This window comes from Alexandromys fortis, unplaced genomic scaffold (assembly GCF_014885135.2).
Source record: "Alexandromys fortis isolate MF-2015 unplaced genomic scaffold, M_Fortis_MF-2015_v1.1 scaffold_18, whole genome shotgun sequence".
Lineage (NCBI taxonomy): Eukaryota > Metazoa > Chordata > Mammalia > Rodentia > Cricetidae > Alexandromys > Alexandromys fortis.
Genome location: NW_026067897.1, coordinates 18409088 through 18426565, shown reverse-complemented (window position 1 = coordinate 18426565; position 17478 = coordinate 18409088). Strand labels below are relative to the sequence as shown.

Here is a 17478-nt window from a genome sequence, read left to right as displayed (position 1 = left end):
CAAACAAAACAAAAATGTAAAGACATATACTGTGTACATCCATAGTTCTAGTACTTGGGAGGCAGAGGCAGAAGACTTGCAAGTCAAGGCCTGGGCTCTTCATTGGGTTCAAGGCTATTCTGGGCCATTTATTGACCAGACAACTCAAGAAACAAATGAAACGTGAAAAAAGAAAAACACCAAATAAATCAACGTCTATTCAAAACGCTGTTAAAAATCACATACAAAAACAATGTTGTGGGAATGGGGAGATGGTCAGCAGCTGGGAGCACTGGCTGTTCTTTCAGAGGACCTTTGTCCAGTTCCCAGCACCCACATGGCACCTTATAACTGCCTGGGTGGGACCCCAGTCCTAGGGGATCCAGTGCTCCCTGCTGGTCTCTGTAGGCACTGCACAGTCTTGGTATACAAACATACATTCTCACAAACACTCATAAAATTATATAAAGCATCCAAAAATATTTAAGAATACTTTTATGAAAAAACATTGTTACATCTTTAACAAGACCCACTTAACAAGTTAATGTTTTTGACAATAAAAGTTTACATTAGACATTTATACTAAGTTTATTATCAGCATTGACATTGTTCTAGAAGATTAATTACTGCTTTATACCATAAAACTAAAAACTATAATAAGAGATGAATTAGATTACAAAATCAACTAGAGTTATTAATAGGCTCTGTGGAAGATAGTAGTCTATATATGTAGTTAAATAAGAATTTGTTGTTTATTAAAGGAGCCAATCTGTATCAATAAATCATTTATTGGTTATTATGTTTAGTTAATGACTTTTGGACAAGTCATACTGCATTATTAGACTGTATAAAAGTAAATCATGTGAAATAAGTAAGCAGGGAATAATATCAGACACCCAAGGAGCCTAAGGAGTAAGGGAAGATACAAAGTCAAACTGATTTGTAGACGGACATTTCTGCCCCACCCGATTCTGCAGCCATTCAGTCCCAAATAAACACACAGAGGTTTATATTAATTATAAACTGTTGGGCCTGTTGCTCAGGCTTATTACTTATTAGCTCTTACAACTTAAATTAACCTGTAATTCTTGTCTATGTTTAGCCATGTGGCTTGGTACCTTTTCTCAGTGCAGCATTCTCATCTTGCTTCCTCTGCATCTGACTGGCGGCTGACTCTGCCTTTCCTCTTCCTATAATTCTCTTAGTCTGGTCGCCCCACTTATACTTCCTGCCTGGTTACTGGCTATTCAGCATTTTATTAAACCAACACCAGTGACAAATCTTCACAGTGTACAAGAGCTGTTAGTCTACAGTACAGAATTATATTTCTACATAGGAAAAACTCACAAACTGCGTGGCAAGCTGAGTCACAGGATGTGTTCTGCTGGGGTTTGTCAGCAGTCCAAAGGAAGGGAAAAAGAAACGAGTTTAAGTCAGATGTGGTGGCCTGTACTGTTAGTCCACCACTTAGGTTGTGGAGGCAAGAAGATCAGAAGTTAATATTCTGCTCAAATACAGGCTACATGAAACCCTGGCTCTAAAACATAAAATAAAAAACACAAGTATTTTCTGATACCTCTGATAAAAAATTTTGCCACCACACCTTATTTTAATCTGGTTATTTGGTAACTCCATCCTGTATATGTTATTTTAAAATCTTAAAATCCCCCAAATTTACCTTCAAATCTATTAGATTATTGTATTCTTATGTCGACTTTATGTGAAGTTGGATTTCTGTAGAATTTATTGGAAAGTTGGGTATGATATGTTAGAATCTGGGTGGCTGTTGTCTGCCTTCGTTGGTAATCCTTACTTTTGGTAGTGATGTAGAGATGTACTCAGGGAAGAAGAGAAGTAGTCGCTTCTAAGGGACCAACAGAGATCAGTGTTAAAACAGAAAAGAACTTGTGATGGACACAGAGAGCATGACTGGGGGAATGGGCACTGGGGTTTCCAGAATCTGGTATGAGGCCTGTCCAGATTTGCCATTGCCTGATACTTACTAGCTTTGGTTAGTGTCCAAATTGACTTCTTAGGAGTAGGGCATTTTAGTGACTCATTGGGTATGAAGACTTACAGATGCTTCTATTTTTAAAACACTACGTGCCTAGTTTGATCTGTTAACATTTACCTCTTCCAACCCCCCTTAATAACAAGCTTAGCACCCATCATTTGCAGGGCTATTAATTTGATGATTCAGGGTTCCCTCTCACTTGGGAGTTTCTAGACTTTTCTCCTGGGTATGTGGTTTTAATCACTGGGTAGATCGTTAGCTGGTTTGTATTAATGGAGCTTGTGATGTGAACATACGCTGTCCTGGAAACCATCACTGGTCCTGGAACACAGACTCTCAGGTCTGGGAAGGATTGAGTTTTCTTCTCATACTTTGATATTTGATCTTAGAGTTTTCTTGTATTATTTTCCTCACCTTTTCAGACTTAAATTATCTATTGGTGCTTAAGTTTTGATAGTTGGGGATTTGGAGGCTTTGCCGCCATTTGGCACCTCACAGTCACTTGCCCAATTAGTCATATGTCTGGGTAGCCTGAGGCCAGCTGTTTTCTAGTGCTGAGGTATTTCACATCGGTTAGGGTGCTAAAGGGCACCCCAACTTTGAGCACCTCTGGGGAAAGGGTAGCAGCATAGTTAGATTCAGAGTCTAGATTTTAGAGTCAGGCTGAATTCCACACTCTTGCATTCTTGGGGCTTCCTGTCTTTAAGGGCGAGGGTGTGCGTTGGATGTTGATGACAGGGGGAGGCAGCCTGTGGATGGAGAAACCGTCGGCGTGCAAATGCCCAGTTCTCTAGCAGTTCCACAGTAGAGTTCTGAAATAGCTTCAGCTTTCAGGCAGGCGTGTCCAGCCTTTTGACATTGAACACATTTCCAACAGCAAGGTTCACACCTTAAGAACTGCACACCTAAGTTACAAAAAGATAACCACACCTGTAAAGAGCTCATATTATTTTAAGTAAGTGTACAGTTTTGTGTTGTGGGTCATTCAGAGCTGTCCTGGGACACATGCTTCCTGGGCTACACAGAGAGTTTGAATAGTGAGTATTTGATGAGGTCCCAGGTTTTACCATGGAAGGCAGTGAAGGCTGTCAACAGGCTTTACCAAGAATCACTAACTTTGCAATACCCCAAGCCCTGGGCTTTAGAGACTCATGATTTTAATAATATACTAAATATGTATCTGTCAACATATGCAAACAGCATCAGAAAGGCCCTGTGTCCATCCTGAATGGTATTTATTCAAGATGTACCTTACTATAGACGAGAAAAATCTTGTCCGTTTGGCTAGGATGAAGACAGCTAGATTACTATAAGAATATTTACTTGATTAATAGGTAAATGATGTTTTCAACAAGATCCAATCAAATGAAGTTCTTTGTGATCTCACCTCATGATAGCAATTTTAACCCCTCCACTGTTCCAGAGTCATTGTGTGTGCGGTGACTGCTGTCGCTCTGTGGCTTCTGTGTCTCAGGAGCCCTTAGGTTTTGCTGTGCATGCTGCTTGTGAACTTGGGGGAAGTCAGAGAGCAGGCAGAAGGATGCCCGATGCCTGACTACATGAAATCAAATAAAGTGGAGGAGGCTGGGTGACTCACAGTGCAGGGGCAGCTCCGTGGTTGCAGTGTCTAGTCAGCAGTAGGCACGCGTCTGCATGAGAGTCTCTGCCCAGGCACCCCTCCCCAAGACGGTTTGGAAGGGCAGCATCAGTTTCCCTTTCAGTGTATTTGCACAAGCACGGGTTTGGTGACTACTAGGTCCTCTGTAAACTGACTGGCTCCTCCTGCCAGTCCTTTTTCTCTGACCAGCCAAGCTTCCTGGAGCTGTTCATCCTGGAATCTAGATTTACTACGGCACATTGAGTGGGTTTTGGACACTCGCTGTAAGATGGATTTTTCTAACTCTATTTGGGTCTATCTTATAAGTTCTTTGTCACTTCATTATTTTTCTCCTTTGTATCGCTGACAAAGAGAGTGGATTATTCTAAGAAAACCAGCATTTTATGTAGTGATTCTAGTAACTTAGGATTTTTTTTTTTTAAACCAAAACCAAACCAACTAACCAAACAACCTAGGAGTTGTAAAGATGGCTCAGTGGTTAAGAGCTTGCCTTGCTTCTGCAGAGGATACAAGTTCAATTCCCATCACCCAGTGTCCGGTGCTCACAACAGCCCCTAACTCCAGTTCCAGTGGACCTGATGTCTCTGGGCGTCCGTGGGCACCAGCATGCGCACACACCCACACGAAGACCCATACTGGAAAATTAAATCTTTAAAGAAAAGGACTGCTTGTCAGATTTCATTAGCTCTTCAATGATCTGCTTTTGCTTTTATCTCTCTGACGTGATAGCTGCATGAATAATGCTCCCTGAAGTTCACATGAAATCAGGACTTCCCATTTGGGGTTTGGGTCATTCTTCTATACATGGAACACTTTAGTGAAATGTAATTCGCATGCTGTACGATTTTCTCATTTAAAATTTACTGCACGGTAATTTTTATTACTTCCTCATAGTTGCGTGAATCATCACCTTAATCAGTTTTAGAACACCGTCACAAACCGTTCCCCCACTACCAAACTCCAGCCAGCTCCAGTTTCCATCTCCCTGAGCTCCCACTCAGGCCTGGGCGAGCACTGTCCTGCTTTCTTCCTAGAGAGTCAGTCGCCTCTGTGCACACTTCACACGGAGTCCGGATTCCTTGACAATGTTTTCAGAACTTGCCCATGTTCTGTCCCTTCTCACTACTTCCTTTCTGCTGGATAAATATTCCCTAGCGGGGTTGGACCGTACCTCTTCGTATATTTGTATGGGATTCTTTTAAATTTAATCAGTTAATTTATCTTATGTGTATTGGTGTTTGGTCTGCATGTGAGTCTGTGTACCACATGCGTGCCTGATGCCCATGGAGGACAGGAGAGGGTGGAAGCCAAAGGAAGGTCTGGGATCCCCTAGGACTGGAGTTGCAGATGGTTGTGAGCCACCATGTAGATGCTGGGAATCGAACCAGGTTCTCTGAAGGAGCAGTGTTCTCATCCACTGGGACATCTCTCTATGGTATGCCTGGTATGTCAGAGAAGCACTTGATGTTTTTGTTCTTCCTGAAATGCAGAAAAACACTTCACAGATATACGGTCCAGATGGTCAGGAGGAAACAACAGTTTGTTTCTACCTGCTAACCATCACTGCAGTGTCTTCTTGAAATAGCGAGAGTAATTGTTTGGACATTTGGGAATTACCTATGAAATCAAAACACAAATGTTTTAATATGGTGTTCTTGGTTAGAATCTATAATTTTCTTGTAAGAAAAAAGTTAACTGTATAAAGTGTCATCAAGATATTTTTTTTTGTTGTAATTCTTATGCTTTTCTTTTTCCTATTTTCCCCGTTCGTTTCCACGTAGGGATTTCACAGTGTCCTTACTGGGCAGACCGGCCCTGGTTTGCTCACTCAGCTGCGTGGAGTGGCTGAGGGGCTGGAGCCGAATACTCACTTTGCTCTCTTTTGGACCTTACTGTGCCACATAGGCATATGACTTAAGCCTCCTGCCCTTCTTCATGTCCTCATCAGTAAAACAGGAAACCATCAACTTTGTGCTTTGGTCGTGCAGATTAAATAAGTTAATGCAAACAAAGTTCCTTGCCATATGCTGTATGTACATTGGACTAGCTGTAATGTGTCAGTTTGCATGGCAGTATACAGGCGTGTTACTACATGTATCAAAGCAGGTTATTTGGTACTGTGTCTGATATATTTGATTTGTGACTTTTCTCACCCGTGTATATTCAGTTCTCAGTACCGTAGAAATGTTTAGCGCAGTTTTGCCTCTCAGCATCGTTCTCATGTGAACTCAAATGGATTGTGTTCTAAAAGGGAGGAGGGAAGAGGTAGGATCCAGAAGTGGTTAGTTAGCAAGAGAAAAGTGGCTCGAAGGTAGAAAACAACTGATGAATTCTCACATGCTCCAACACAGATCCTTTCCTGTGGTAATGACTAATTACTGACCAAAGGAATAGAGTCTTAAAATTAGTATGTTCATTATGGGTTTCAGAATTGGAGTTTTCTTTGACTTTCATTATGAATAAGACCTTCCAATATATGCATCTATCAAAACATGTATATACCTCCGACTGTATTGTCCTTATTGCTCCTTAACTACTCAGTAAGGATGGGGGGGGGTTACGATGAAGAAAATGGTTCGGCTCCCTTCAGTGTATATCATTTCAGTGGTGCTGTTCTCTTGTACACCCGTCCACTTCTTGCTTTGCAGGCTTGTGTTTTACATGACGTTTGTACCTTGGGAACAACGCACAGGTGTTGGGGACTAGTATTTGTGGGAGCGCCCTTCCCTGAATGACTCTTTGGGAAGTTTCCCTGTACCCCATTGAGAAAGGGCATCAGGGGTGTGTGGAGCTCAGTTCTGCTAGAGGCTTTTGAGCACCACCAGGCGGTAGCTACCTTTATCTGAGAAGCAGAGAAGCCAGGCAAGCTCACCACACTCATGGGGAAGAGGAGCTGGGGTTCAAGCTGCGTGGGCTCCTGTGCCTCGCTATGCCAGCTTCCCTCCTAACACTCCTGCCCTTCATTCCCCGACGGAAGTCTTGCTTCTGCCCATGCTATTTTCAGCGTGTGGCCTTCTAATGAACTTTGAAGTGTTCTGATCCATCCTCAGTGTCAGATAGACTTACTTAAACATTTCTTTCCAGTGGTTTTGATGCTGTGTCTCTCTGTGGCTGACTTTTATGACAAGAAAGTAGAAAAAGATTAATCTGGAGAAGGGGGAGCCAATGTTCTCTTTTCTTTCGTCCATGATTAAATAGCATTGATGAAAAATCCCATTGGAAAATACATAATACATCAGACTTCTTTCCGTCGCCTTCCAGGGCTGTCAGATTTGCACACTCTGATTTGTTTAGCTACCAAACCAGAGAGTAGATGGAACTTCATGTTTTTCATACAACTTTTATTATAATCATCTTCATATTACTATGCAGTTTTCTTAATTATTTCTATGATTGCTTAATATGCCATTTTTTATATGTAAAGATATGAAAGCATGTAGACTTCTGTTGTCATAGTTTTCTACTGTCTAGCTGGTTTCTAATTATCTCTCATAGTAACACTGTAGTGAACATGTTATGTGCAGCCATTAATAATAATGCTGCTGTAGAGTATTTCCTTGGGTTCTTGAAGGATATTGCCAAATTACTTTCTGAAAGTGGCCTACTAATTTATATTACTGTTTTAATATAGCTTTAACCAATGTTGCCAGCCTTTGATGTGAAGGTTTCTCAGTAGGAGTGTCTACTTAACCACACACAGCCTTTGTAACCGTGGTTTTCAGAAATATAGTGAGATGGGGCTGGACAGATGGCTCAGCAGTTAAGAGTGTTCTTTGCTCTTACAGAGGACACAAGTTTAGTTCCCAGAACCCATGCTGGGTAGCTTATACCCACCTGTAACTCCAGTACCAGGGAATCTTAGGCTCTTTTCTGGCCACGTGGTACACACACATACACACACACACACACACACACACGCATATGTGTGCATGCACACATGCACATATACATGCATGTATTCACATGCATACATGTGCACACAAATAATAATAATAATAACTAATAGCTAATATATATATTTTTAAAAAGCAATATAGTAAGTATGTTGTTTTCATCTTAGTTTCCCAGAGAGTGTGTGACTCAATACTTTGTGGAGAGTGTCACTATAAAGGTTCAAAGAAGTAGCTCCCCCAAACTAGATTTTGAGGGACTGGAGAAATGACTCAGCAGTTAAGATCACTGGCTGCCTTTTCCAAGGACCTGGGTTTGGGGCAGGAGAAATGGTTCAGCCATTAAAGACTAAGCTCACAACCGAAGGATCTAGGCTTGACTCCTAGCACTTACCTGCTAGCTCATGGTTATCTGTAGCTATAGTCCAGGGGATCCAGCACCCTTCTCTGGTCTCTGAGTACCCGGCACACATGAGGTGTATGGATGTAAATGCATCTCATAAAATAAAAAAAAAAATCTTAAAAAAAATCTAGATTTCATTTACCACTTCTTCCAAATATATAGACTTTATTTTCCGATATAACTATTAGTGAGCATCTTTGAGAAATACATGTGTAGGAAAGGAGCCAACTTTGTTACAGTGGAAATTACCTGCTGCAGGAGAGACAGGGGGATGCTTGCATCACAGTGTTTCATCCCGGTGGTAAGAGACCTAGCCTTGTTGATTCATTCAGTAAGTAATTACCCAGAGCCTACAGCATGCCAGGCTTTTCTTCACCTGTAGCAGTGAACAAAACCAAGAAGTCCTGGCTCCCAAATACACTGTGAGACAGAAAAATCGATACAGATCCAGCAGCCTAAGGGAAGATTCTGTGTGTATTGTCGTAGACTTGCATTCTGGGGAGAATGTTTCCATGTCTATCCAAACTGGGCCGACTCTGATTTAAACAGATACATTGTCCTTAAACTCAAGAAACTCGTAATGTGCCAGGGGAAACAATTATATAGAGTGATAATTACTGTGAGGTAATATATATACCCAGTGTGTTCAAAGAGAGATAAAGGAGCAGAGCATAACCCCTATTTGAGGGGGGAGATGATGCATGTTTAAGCTATTGTCGTGCAGCTGAACTACATTGTTACACGTGGCTACTGTGCACTGAAAATTGTGGAATGAAAATACTTTCATTGACTGAATGCCTCATTTTAATTAAATCATAAATAGACTCATAGTCACCTCAGTGCTTTTCCGTGATTATGTGATTCTTACGTTGCCTCCCATAGGTTACTGGAGCCACAAAATATTTCCATTACGGATAGGGAGCACAATTGGATTAGGAATCTTATTGAAAAATTTTACAAAGTTACAGAATAGCATGATAGTAGTCTGTAGTCATTCTCAGCCTGTGGGCCTTGACCCCTTTGGTTTCACAGGCATCACCTAAGATCACCAGAAATCCTAGATTTATACATTAGAACTCATAGCAATAGCAAATTACAGCTATGAAGTAACACATAATTTTATGGTTAGGGGTCACCACAACTTGAGGTACTGTATTAAAGGGTCACAGCAATAGGAAGGCTGAGAACCTCTGGGCTGTAATGTGGCAGGTAGGAGGGGTAAAACAGACATTTGGTTCTGTCTGTCTGTCCTGGGCATCATCAGCTCCTAAAGTTTTGGCATCTGTAGGATGTGATAGGAGTCAAATGAATCCCATAATATAATTTTAGAAAATAAGTGATAATTTTGCTTTTAAAAGATTGCTTCAGGCTGATTCAAAAGAAATAAAAGTTGGTGGTACTCAGCTGTCACCAGCTGATGATAGAGGCGGAAGTTATGATTAACAATGCTGCAGAAAAGGATTCACCTGGCGTCTGCCCAGCAATTATCACGTGCAAGAAGGATAATCACCAGCAAGCTGAGTCCCAGACCCTCAATTGTTTCTTTCAGAGGAGCTGGAGGTATAATGAAGTCATTGGTGACATAGCTTCCTGGGATCCCTCCATCACTACACACAGCTTGCAAAGCAACTTTAGGTTGCCTTTTCCTTAGACGGTTGAGTGCTTTTGACTTAGCGGAAAGTTCATGAACTAAGAAAAGTAGTTAGACACAGATGTCCGTATCTTTCCACTCGCCGTGTCGTATTAACTTTAACTGCCTGTTAAAAACCACGCTTTGATTTTCACCTTCACGATATAAATTGCCATCGCCAGGCTTAGCAAATGAAACGGAGTTACTTACGGTAAATGTACATAGTTATGCACTCCAGGCCCTTGACCGAGCTTTCCCAAAGGACAGGCAGTGTCCTTGAAAAATCCTATTAGAAGATTTTATTTGCAGGTGCGCTGAACACAAGGCTGGAAGCCTCCATGTTTTATTGCTTCCCAACTTCATCATGCCTGCTCACTCTGTTGAAAACTGGCAAAACGATCCACATCAGTTCTTTTATTCTCCCGTTACGACTCTGTGCAAATAAAAGCATCTTGGGGGATTTAATGAAGCAGTACGTCCTTGGAGGGAGCTTTGGAGAATCCAGTACACAATTCTTTGTCTTTAATACTAGAGGTCTTTGCGTCAATCAGATTGACAAGAAGCACATAAAGCCCTCACTGGTAGACTAGTTTTGCCACAGAACATGCCTGAGTCAGACGTGTTCCTGTGTAGCCCGGACCTTTGAGATGGAGAGATGGATGTGTTCAGAGGGGTTTGGAGGTGTACCAGTGGGCAGTTGGGACAGCGGAAGCTAGAGCAGAGCTGTGGAACTATCAGCTCGTTTTAGAAATGGCCTAGTTAAGCTGGGAAATCTGGGCTGATGCTCATGGTGGGGGGCATGAAGGAGGCGGGTGGTGGGGGAGCGGGGAGGGGATGGAAGAGTTGCAAATTTCTCGACACTTGTGGGATTCTGTCCTGGCTGAAAGGCCGTACCAAAGCTGCTTTTGCCCTTCACAGGCATTATTGGCTTGTCCTCTAATCCGGGAAAGACTGCAATAATGGATCTCTGCTGCAGAGGTTCAGGCAGCAGACAGGACAGGTGACATGTGTGCTTGTCATTACATACTGGCTTCAGGTTCTCTGCAGCCCTAGCTTATCAGCTTCGTGTTCCTTATTGCTGGCCTGTGCAGATGTGAGCGTGCATTGACGACTACCGTACGGATAACTCAGATTCTGCTTCAGTCCCCAAGTTTTGGTACTTTGTTTTCAGTGATGGGTGTTTGGACACCTCCCAGCTAATGAAGACACAGGATTATGGGTAATAGAGCTCTGAACTGCCAGCCCAAGTGAGGTGGAGATCAGGGCTGGTTTAGTCATGTGTTTGTCTGCAGGTTTAACCTCTGCTGCACACACCTTTTCTCACGCTCTGGACTGGTTGTATTCAATGCTGAAGGAAGCAGCGCTCTGGCTTAGTTCCAGGTGGTAGCAACCCTTGATATACGTGGCCAGGAGTTCTTAACTCGGCGTTAACAGGCATCTCACCAATGATGACGTGCACATGGAAACACTGTTCAAGAGGCTTGGCAAATACAGCCCTCTGCTAAGGGTTAAGAAAACAAAACCAGCTATTTTTCCTCTTTTCCAGCATCTCTTCCTAAATGAAGACAAGACCTGTAAGCATGTAAAGAAATCTGAGAAATGGCCAACTTAGTGTTTCTATTTGTTTTCCACTAACCATTTCTGAGTGGAAATAAATTTGTACTTGGCAGTGGGTGGTTCTCTGTCATAGTTCCCAAGAATTTTTAGTATGTTTGGGGGCTCACGACACCTTCTGTTTTACACACTGAAGGATCATTTCGGTGTTTGCTTCAGCCTGTGAGCTGCAGACGTTTACAAGGTGATTTCCAGCAGCGCTCAGAATGCTTTCTCTGTGGCTCCCTGTCTGCATTTCTTCAGTACCTCGTGCCCCTCGGTGTTGGCACTGTTCGAGTGCCACAGCACTTGGTTTGTGTCTTTCCCACTCAACAAGAGCTCAGTAAGGACAGGAGCTGCCCAATCTGCCACTGAATCTCAGGTCTGTGTGTAGTGCTCAGTGCTTCTCTGAAGAACCATCAAATGCCACCGGTGTTACCACCCAGCCAACCACCACCAGTTTAACTGACCTTTAGTTTCTATTATTTTGAAGCCAGGCTTATAGAAACATGGCCTTAACAGGGAAGATTTAGAGCCTGACATAATACGTTATTATATTACTAAAGGAATCTTTGGGGAAACTTTTCACATCTATCTTAATTAAAGTTTACATATAGGAGGCACAATACAAAAAGAGGACAGGGGACATTCAGTCTTTGTCTTTAGCTATTACCTGGGCCTCTTCGGCTCGGAAGGGTTTATTTTTTTTCTTCGTCCATATCTGAGACCCAGTTGGCTCTTACCTATCTTTAAGGATATGAAAACATGAATAATTTGAGTGTTATCTATGGTCTGGCTTAGAAGACCATATACACATTCTTAAATTTTATGCCTTATTTCTCTTTGTGTGTGTTTATATGCATATCCCAGGGCAACTTCCGAGCACTGGCTCTCCCTTTACCATGGGTTGAAGGGTTGAGTGTCAATCATTAGGCTTGCACAGCAAGAGCTTCTGCCTGCTGAGCCATCTTGGTGGCTCTCATGTATAGGACTTTTTAATGTCTAGTAGTCGTTCTAGTTGAGTATCCCTTATCTGTGATACTTGGGACCAGAACATGTGGAACTTAAGAAAACATGGGATATTTGCTATTTGCTCTATGGACAGTACTCCAGTCTAAATGCAGAATTTATTTATGTTATATATACAACACATACATCGCCTCATGATAACTTTACATATTTTTAGTACTTGTGTATATAAGGCAAGCTTTCATGGTGTGAAATTTTCACAAATCATGTCAGTGTTCAAAAGTTTTGGAGTTGAAGCCGGGCAATAGTGATGTACACCTTTAACCCCAGCATTCAGGAGGCAGAGACAGGAAGATCTCAGAGTTTGAGGCCAGTCTCATCTACAGAGTGGGTTCCAGGACAGCAAGGGTTACACAGATAAATCCTGTCTCCCCCGCTCCCCCACACCCCAAAAAGAAGTTTTGGATTTAAAACATTTCTGATTGAGTGTTTTGGACCAGGATGCTTAAACCAGTACTACAAATTGTAATTTTATCTTCTATATTAACCTTGGACAAATATACAAAAGAACCATCAGTATGTATGGCTGGGTCCTAATGGCTTCCTTGGGGAGGGGGTGAGAAGGTGTGGCATCATTGGCATAGATACTGGGAGTCAGGCCTGCAGCAGACTCATTTATTTAGCAATGGGAGTGCACGCCTTTAATCCCAGCACTTGGGAGGCAGAGGCAGGCAGATCTCTGGGAGTTCAAGGCTGGCCAGCCTGGTCTACAAAGTGAGTTCCTGGACAGGCTCTAAAGCTACAGAGGAACCCTGTCTTTGGGGGAGGGGAGATGTGGGCCTCCACCTCTTGGCAGTGTAGATACTTCTATATACACATATTTAACCTCTTTCAATGTTCAAAAACACTTTGTTATGGAGAATTTCAAATCTTCCTTTTACTCATTTCAGGCAGTTATACTTTTTCTTCTGTATACTCGCATACAGGTTTGCACGTGCATGTGCATGCTCAATTTCTTATTCCTTTTTATTTTAATATTTTTTACATTTTAATATCCTTTTTTTATTTCTGGAAACTTTTCAGTTGCTATGTCTTCAAATATTTCCTCTGTTCCATCACATCTTCCTCTTATGCATATGTTAAATCATGTCATTTTTGTCCTCCACTGGGAAGAGTATTCTGGTTTCTGAGTTTAACTTCTTTGTTATTTGTCTTGGGCACCTTGAGGTACTGACCACCTCCTTGACTATATTTAATTACTGACAAGCCTGACTGCCTATGTTAGGTTTTTAAAAAAAATGTTCAGCATTTCCTCGACTCTTTCTTTGCATGCTTATCACTCTGCTAGAGTTCAAGAGTTCCAGTTTCAGCAGAGCTTTTCCCCTGAGCCTTGGTTTCCTTCTGACAAATAGAAAAAGCAGAGAGCATACAGTCCCGCTAGCAATGTTTTGAGGATTGTAAAGAAATCATGGATGAAGTGGGAACCTTGGCTAAGACCTGTTCTCTTCCTCCCAAGCTCAGTCTTTGCTGAGGGTGGCTCTACAGGGTCGCTTGCTTCTGTTGCTTCCTAACAGGTAGTGTTTGTGAGAGCAGATGACCTAGCACTCACCGGCAGTCTATTAATCTGTGGAATCTGGGGAAAGAATACAAATCACATTTTAAAAGTGCTGCTGCAGCACATTTTCCTTTGGCTGGGTTTATATGGGATGTTAATTGGAAGAAACAGCATTAAATCCAGTTGTCACTTGGTTACGTCTGTTAAAAAATCATTAAAAAGTTTGAACCATTGGGCTTCTTGGCTCACTCGAAAAATTTCACGGCTCATAACATGTCTCCTCTGCACTTAAAGGATGTTCCGTTATCAGCCTGGTTTCTGAGTATTTGCCGTGTGAAGAATTGCAATCGCTCCATACTGACTGCTTATAAGAAGATTTAGCAGTCTTCCTGGAGTTGACTTTGGAGTCATGGACTTGGGTTTAAAGCCTGGCTGGGGCTGCTTATTTAATGCCTGAGGCTGAGTTTGTTCATCTTTGGAGCCAGGATGGTACCTAAACAGCGAACTGTTGGGAAGAGAGGAGACTGTGTGTTTAGGAATTCCTGGGTAATAAGAAATCAGCCGTTGATAGCATGAAAAGTGGCAGCCAGAATGAAATATACTGCCACCAGATCAATATTTTAATATAACTAAAGGAAAAAGGGAGTTTGGTATTCTTACACCTTTTATGGAAAAGGTCACATTGTAAAGAGAGATTTTTGACAGGAGGGGGTTAAAGTAAAGAGCAAATATTGATGTGTAATAAAAATAACCAGGAATCCACTGCTTTTGAGTGACGGATGCTACTGAGAAGCCCAGCATCCTCTTGTAGGAGTCTCCTTTGTTACAGTGTGGGTGCCACGCTGCCCTTTGGCTTTTCTTCTCTCCCTGGATACTGTAGCTGTGTTTTCTCTGTAACTCCCATCCATACTGCTTGCTTTTCTCCTTTGGGAAAGCAGTAGCTCACAGCAGCAGGAGCTGATGTGATGTTGGGTCTTTGTATTTGTTTGTCAAAGGGAAATCCCTCTGACTTTGTTATAGAAGGAAATCTAAGCATTAGCAAACTGAGTGTTGGTCTGAACGGTTGCAGATAAAGAAACTGCTCTAGTGTGAGGCTTCTGGCCCTCCTGTGCATTCTGTACAAATCATAGTGTTTACTAGAACTACTGCTTTAGAAATTACCATGGAGTAAATATCATGAATTTCAGCCGTCTCCAAATTCTTCCTCTGTGAGTAATTTTACTGCAGTGGGCATTATTTAATTATTTAATACAAAGAAACATTCTTTCTCCTCATGTGGACAGCTGTCTTCCAAAGTACAGACCACAGTGCAGCCATTTAAACAACACAAGGGCTATGTTGTTATTTTGTAGTTGTTTTTCTTGTCAGCCTATGAAAGTGCAATCCTGGTCATGGGTTTGTAGAGCTGGCAGAAACCTAGGAGACCCAGTCCCTCTCATTGCCTGCCACCCTAGGAGAGGAAGCATTTTTCTGAAGTCAGCTAACTAATGACAGAGCCAGGGAGAGGAATCCTCATCTGTTAATGCCACAGTGCTGCGTCTCCCTGCTCCTTCCTGGGTTCCAATGCTAGTTAGTCTTGGGGTGAGGGTTTTTTTTTCCCCATGACTGACTGGTGTTCTTTTGTTTCCTTGTGAGGGTGTCTGGGAACAAGCTAACAGTATTTTCTTTGTAACAATTCAACAGTGTGAGGCATAATGGGGCGTTTGTCTTTAGCAGTTTTAGGAGTAAGAAAGAAATGGTTGTAGCTCAAATTCTTTGCCTTCATTGTTGATAGGCAGCTATTTATTTATTCATTTGTTTGTTTATTATTTATTTGTGGATTATAATGTGTGTGGTGTTTGTGTGTGGACATGGGTATAAGTACGTATGCATGCACGTGCACGGGAAGGCCAGAGTGAACATCCTATGTCTTCCTCGACTACTCTTCATTATATATAAACAATTATAAATATATATTATTTATTTTATTATGCATGTGTATAGGGAAGTGCACGTGCCACAGCGTATGCATACAGAGTCAGTTCTCTTCTCCCGTGTGGATTCTGGGGGTTGAGTTCAGTTCATCACACTTGGGGGCAGGTGCCTTGGTCCACTGGGCCCTCTATCTTCTTTTTTTGACACAGTCTGTCACTGAATCTGGAGCTCACCTGTTCAGCAAGACTTGATGGCAGCAAGTGCCACGGATCCTCCCGTCCCAGTCTGCCCAGCGCTAGGATTTCAGGCGTACACCATTAGAGGCCTCAACCTTTCTTTGCAGGGCACTTTGCCCTGCCTTTTTCTATTTTCGAGATTTATAATATAATCACACCATTTCCCCTTACCTTTTTTCTCCCTCTAAACCATCCCATAACCCCTCCCTACCCTCCTTCAAATTCAAGGCCTTTTTTCTTTGTTATTGCACACATATGTGCATATACATATATTCCTAAATAGAATCTACTTAGTCCACACATGTATGTTTTTAGGAATGACCCTTTGGCACCGGACAACCAGTGATGTGCTCTTCCCTGGGAAAGGCCATCTCTCCCACTCCCAGCTTTCCACAGTTGCCTACAGTTCCTTGTATAGGTTGTGGCCTCCTGGCTTTTTTGAGGCTGCCTTCTCCTTCCCTTTCCTGCTCTGTTTCCAGGACAGGTCGTGAGATTCAGAGAGTTCAGAAGCATGATTGAAAAGGATGTGTGAGCTGACCAAAGAACCTAAGAAAAAATATCGAATTGGAAATCCAGTCAATACTTTGCAAATTAACTTTCAGAGTGCCTCTAGCTCTTTAGATAGAAATCTCTCTGAAGTAGAAATATTTGTCTTTTCTAGGAACACAGTGAAAATCCAAGAATGGTGGTTTAGGAGTTGCTCAGGTCTGTCTAGAAAAAAAAAAACCCGAATATTTCCTTCTTGAATTGTATTAAACTTTGACAAATCTCCCTCTTAAGAATTTATTTGAAGCTGTGTGGTAGTGGCTTATGGCTTTAATTGCAGCACTCAGGACGCAGAGGCAGGCAGATTTCTGTGAATTTGAGGTCAGCCTGGTCTATAGACTGAGTTCACGGCCAGCCTAGTCCACAGGCTGAGTTCCAGGACATCCACTGCTACACAGAGAAGCCTGTCTCAAAAAACCAAAATTAAAAAAGGAATTCATTTGATGGGCTTGCTTCCTGAAAGAGAACATATTGAAAACATGTTGTAATATGTTTTTTTTGTTTGTTTTTTTACTGTCTGGACACATAATGAAAAAGCTCATATAAGTTGAAGAGCATGTTCATTCATTTAGAAAGCCCTTATTTAGAACATATAAAGGTTTAGGCATCATCTCAAATGATGGAAAGTGAGAGTGGGCTGATTGCAGTCTGCTACAGACACAGGCTGCTAAAGAATAACAGTTCAGATCTGGGGATGTAGCTCAATTGGTATAGTGCCTGGTATAGTGTACACCATGCTTTGGTGGGTGTTTTCTCAGTATGCACAATGCCTTCAGTTTGATCCCTAGCATCTCATAAGCCAGATGTGGCGGCTTGCACCTGCAATTTCAATACTCAAGAGGTAAAAGCAGGAGGATCAGGTATCCAAGGTCATCCTTGGCCATATAAGGTGTTCGAGACCAACCTGGGCTACACTATACACTGTCTCAAAAGAGAAATAGAAAAGAAAAGAATAACCGTTCAGTGTGCTACATATTTCAGTGGAGTACCACAGAAACTATCCATATCTCCCGGGGGGAGAGGTGGGACTAGAGCCACTGCAGTGTTGTCTAGGGAACCTAGGGTAGACTTTTACAGAGACACCGCAGATCTTTGAGTTTCATCTTAAAGTTTCAGCAGACATTGTCCAGC

General features: G+C 42.1%; 1 protein-coding gene across 3 annotated transcripts in view; it reads left to right on the top strand.

Moving 5' to 3' along the window:
- Positions 1-17478, top strand: part of Slc44a1 (solute carrier family 44 member 1) — a 149839-nt gene that overhangs the window by 21943 nt on the left and 110418 nt on the right. The window lies entirely within an intron of this gene.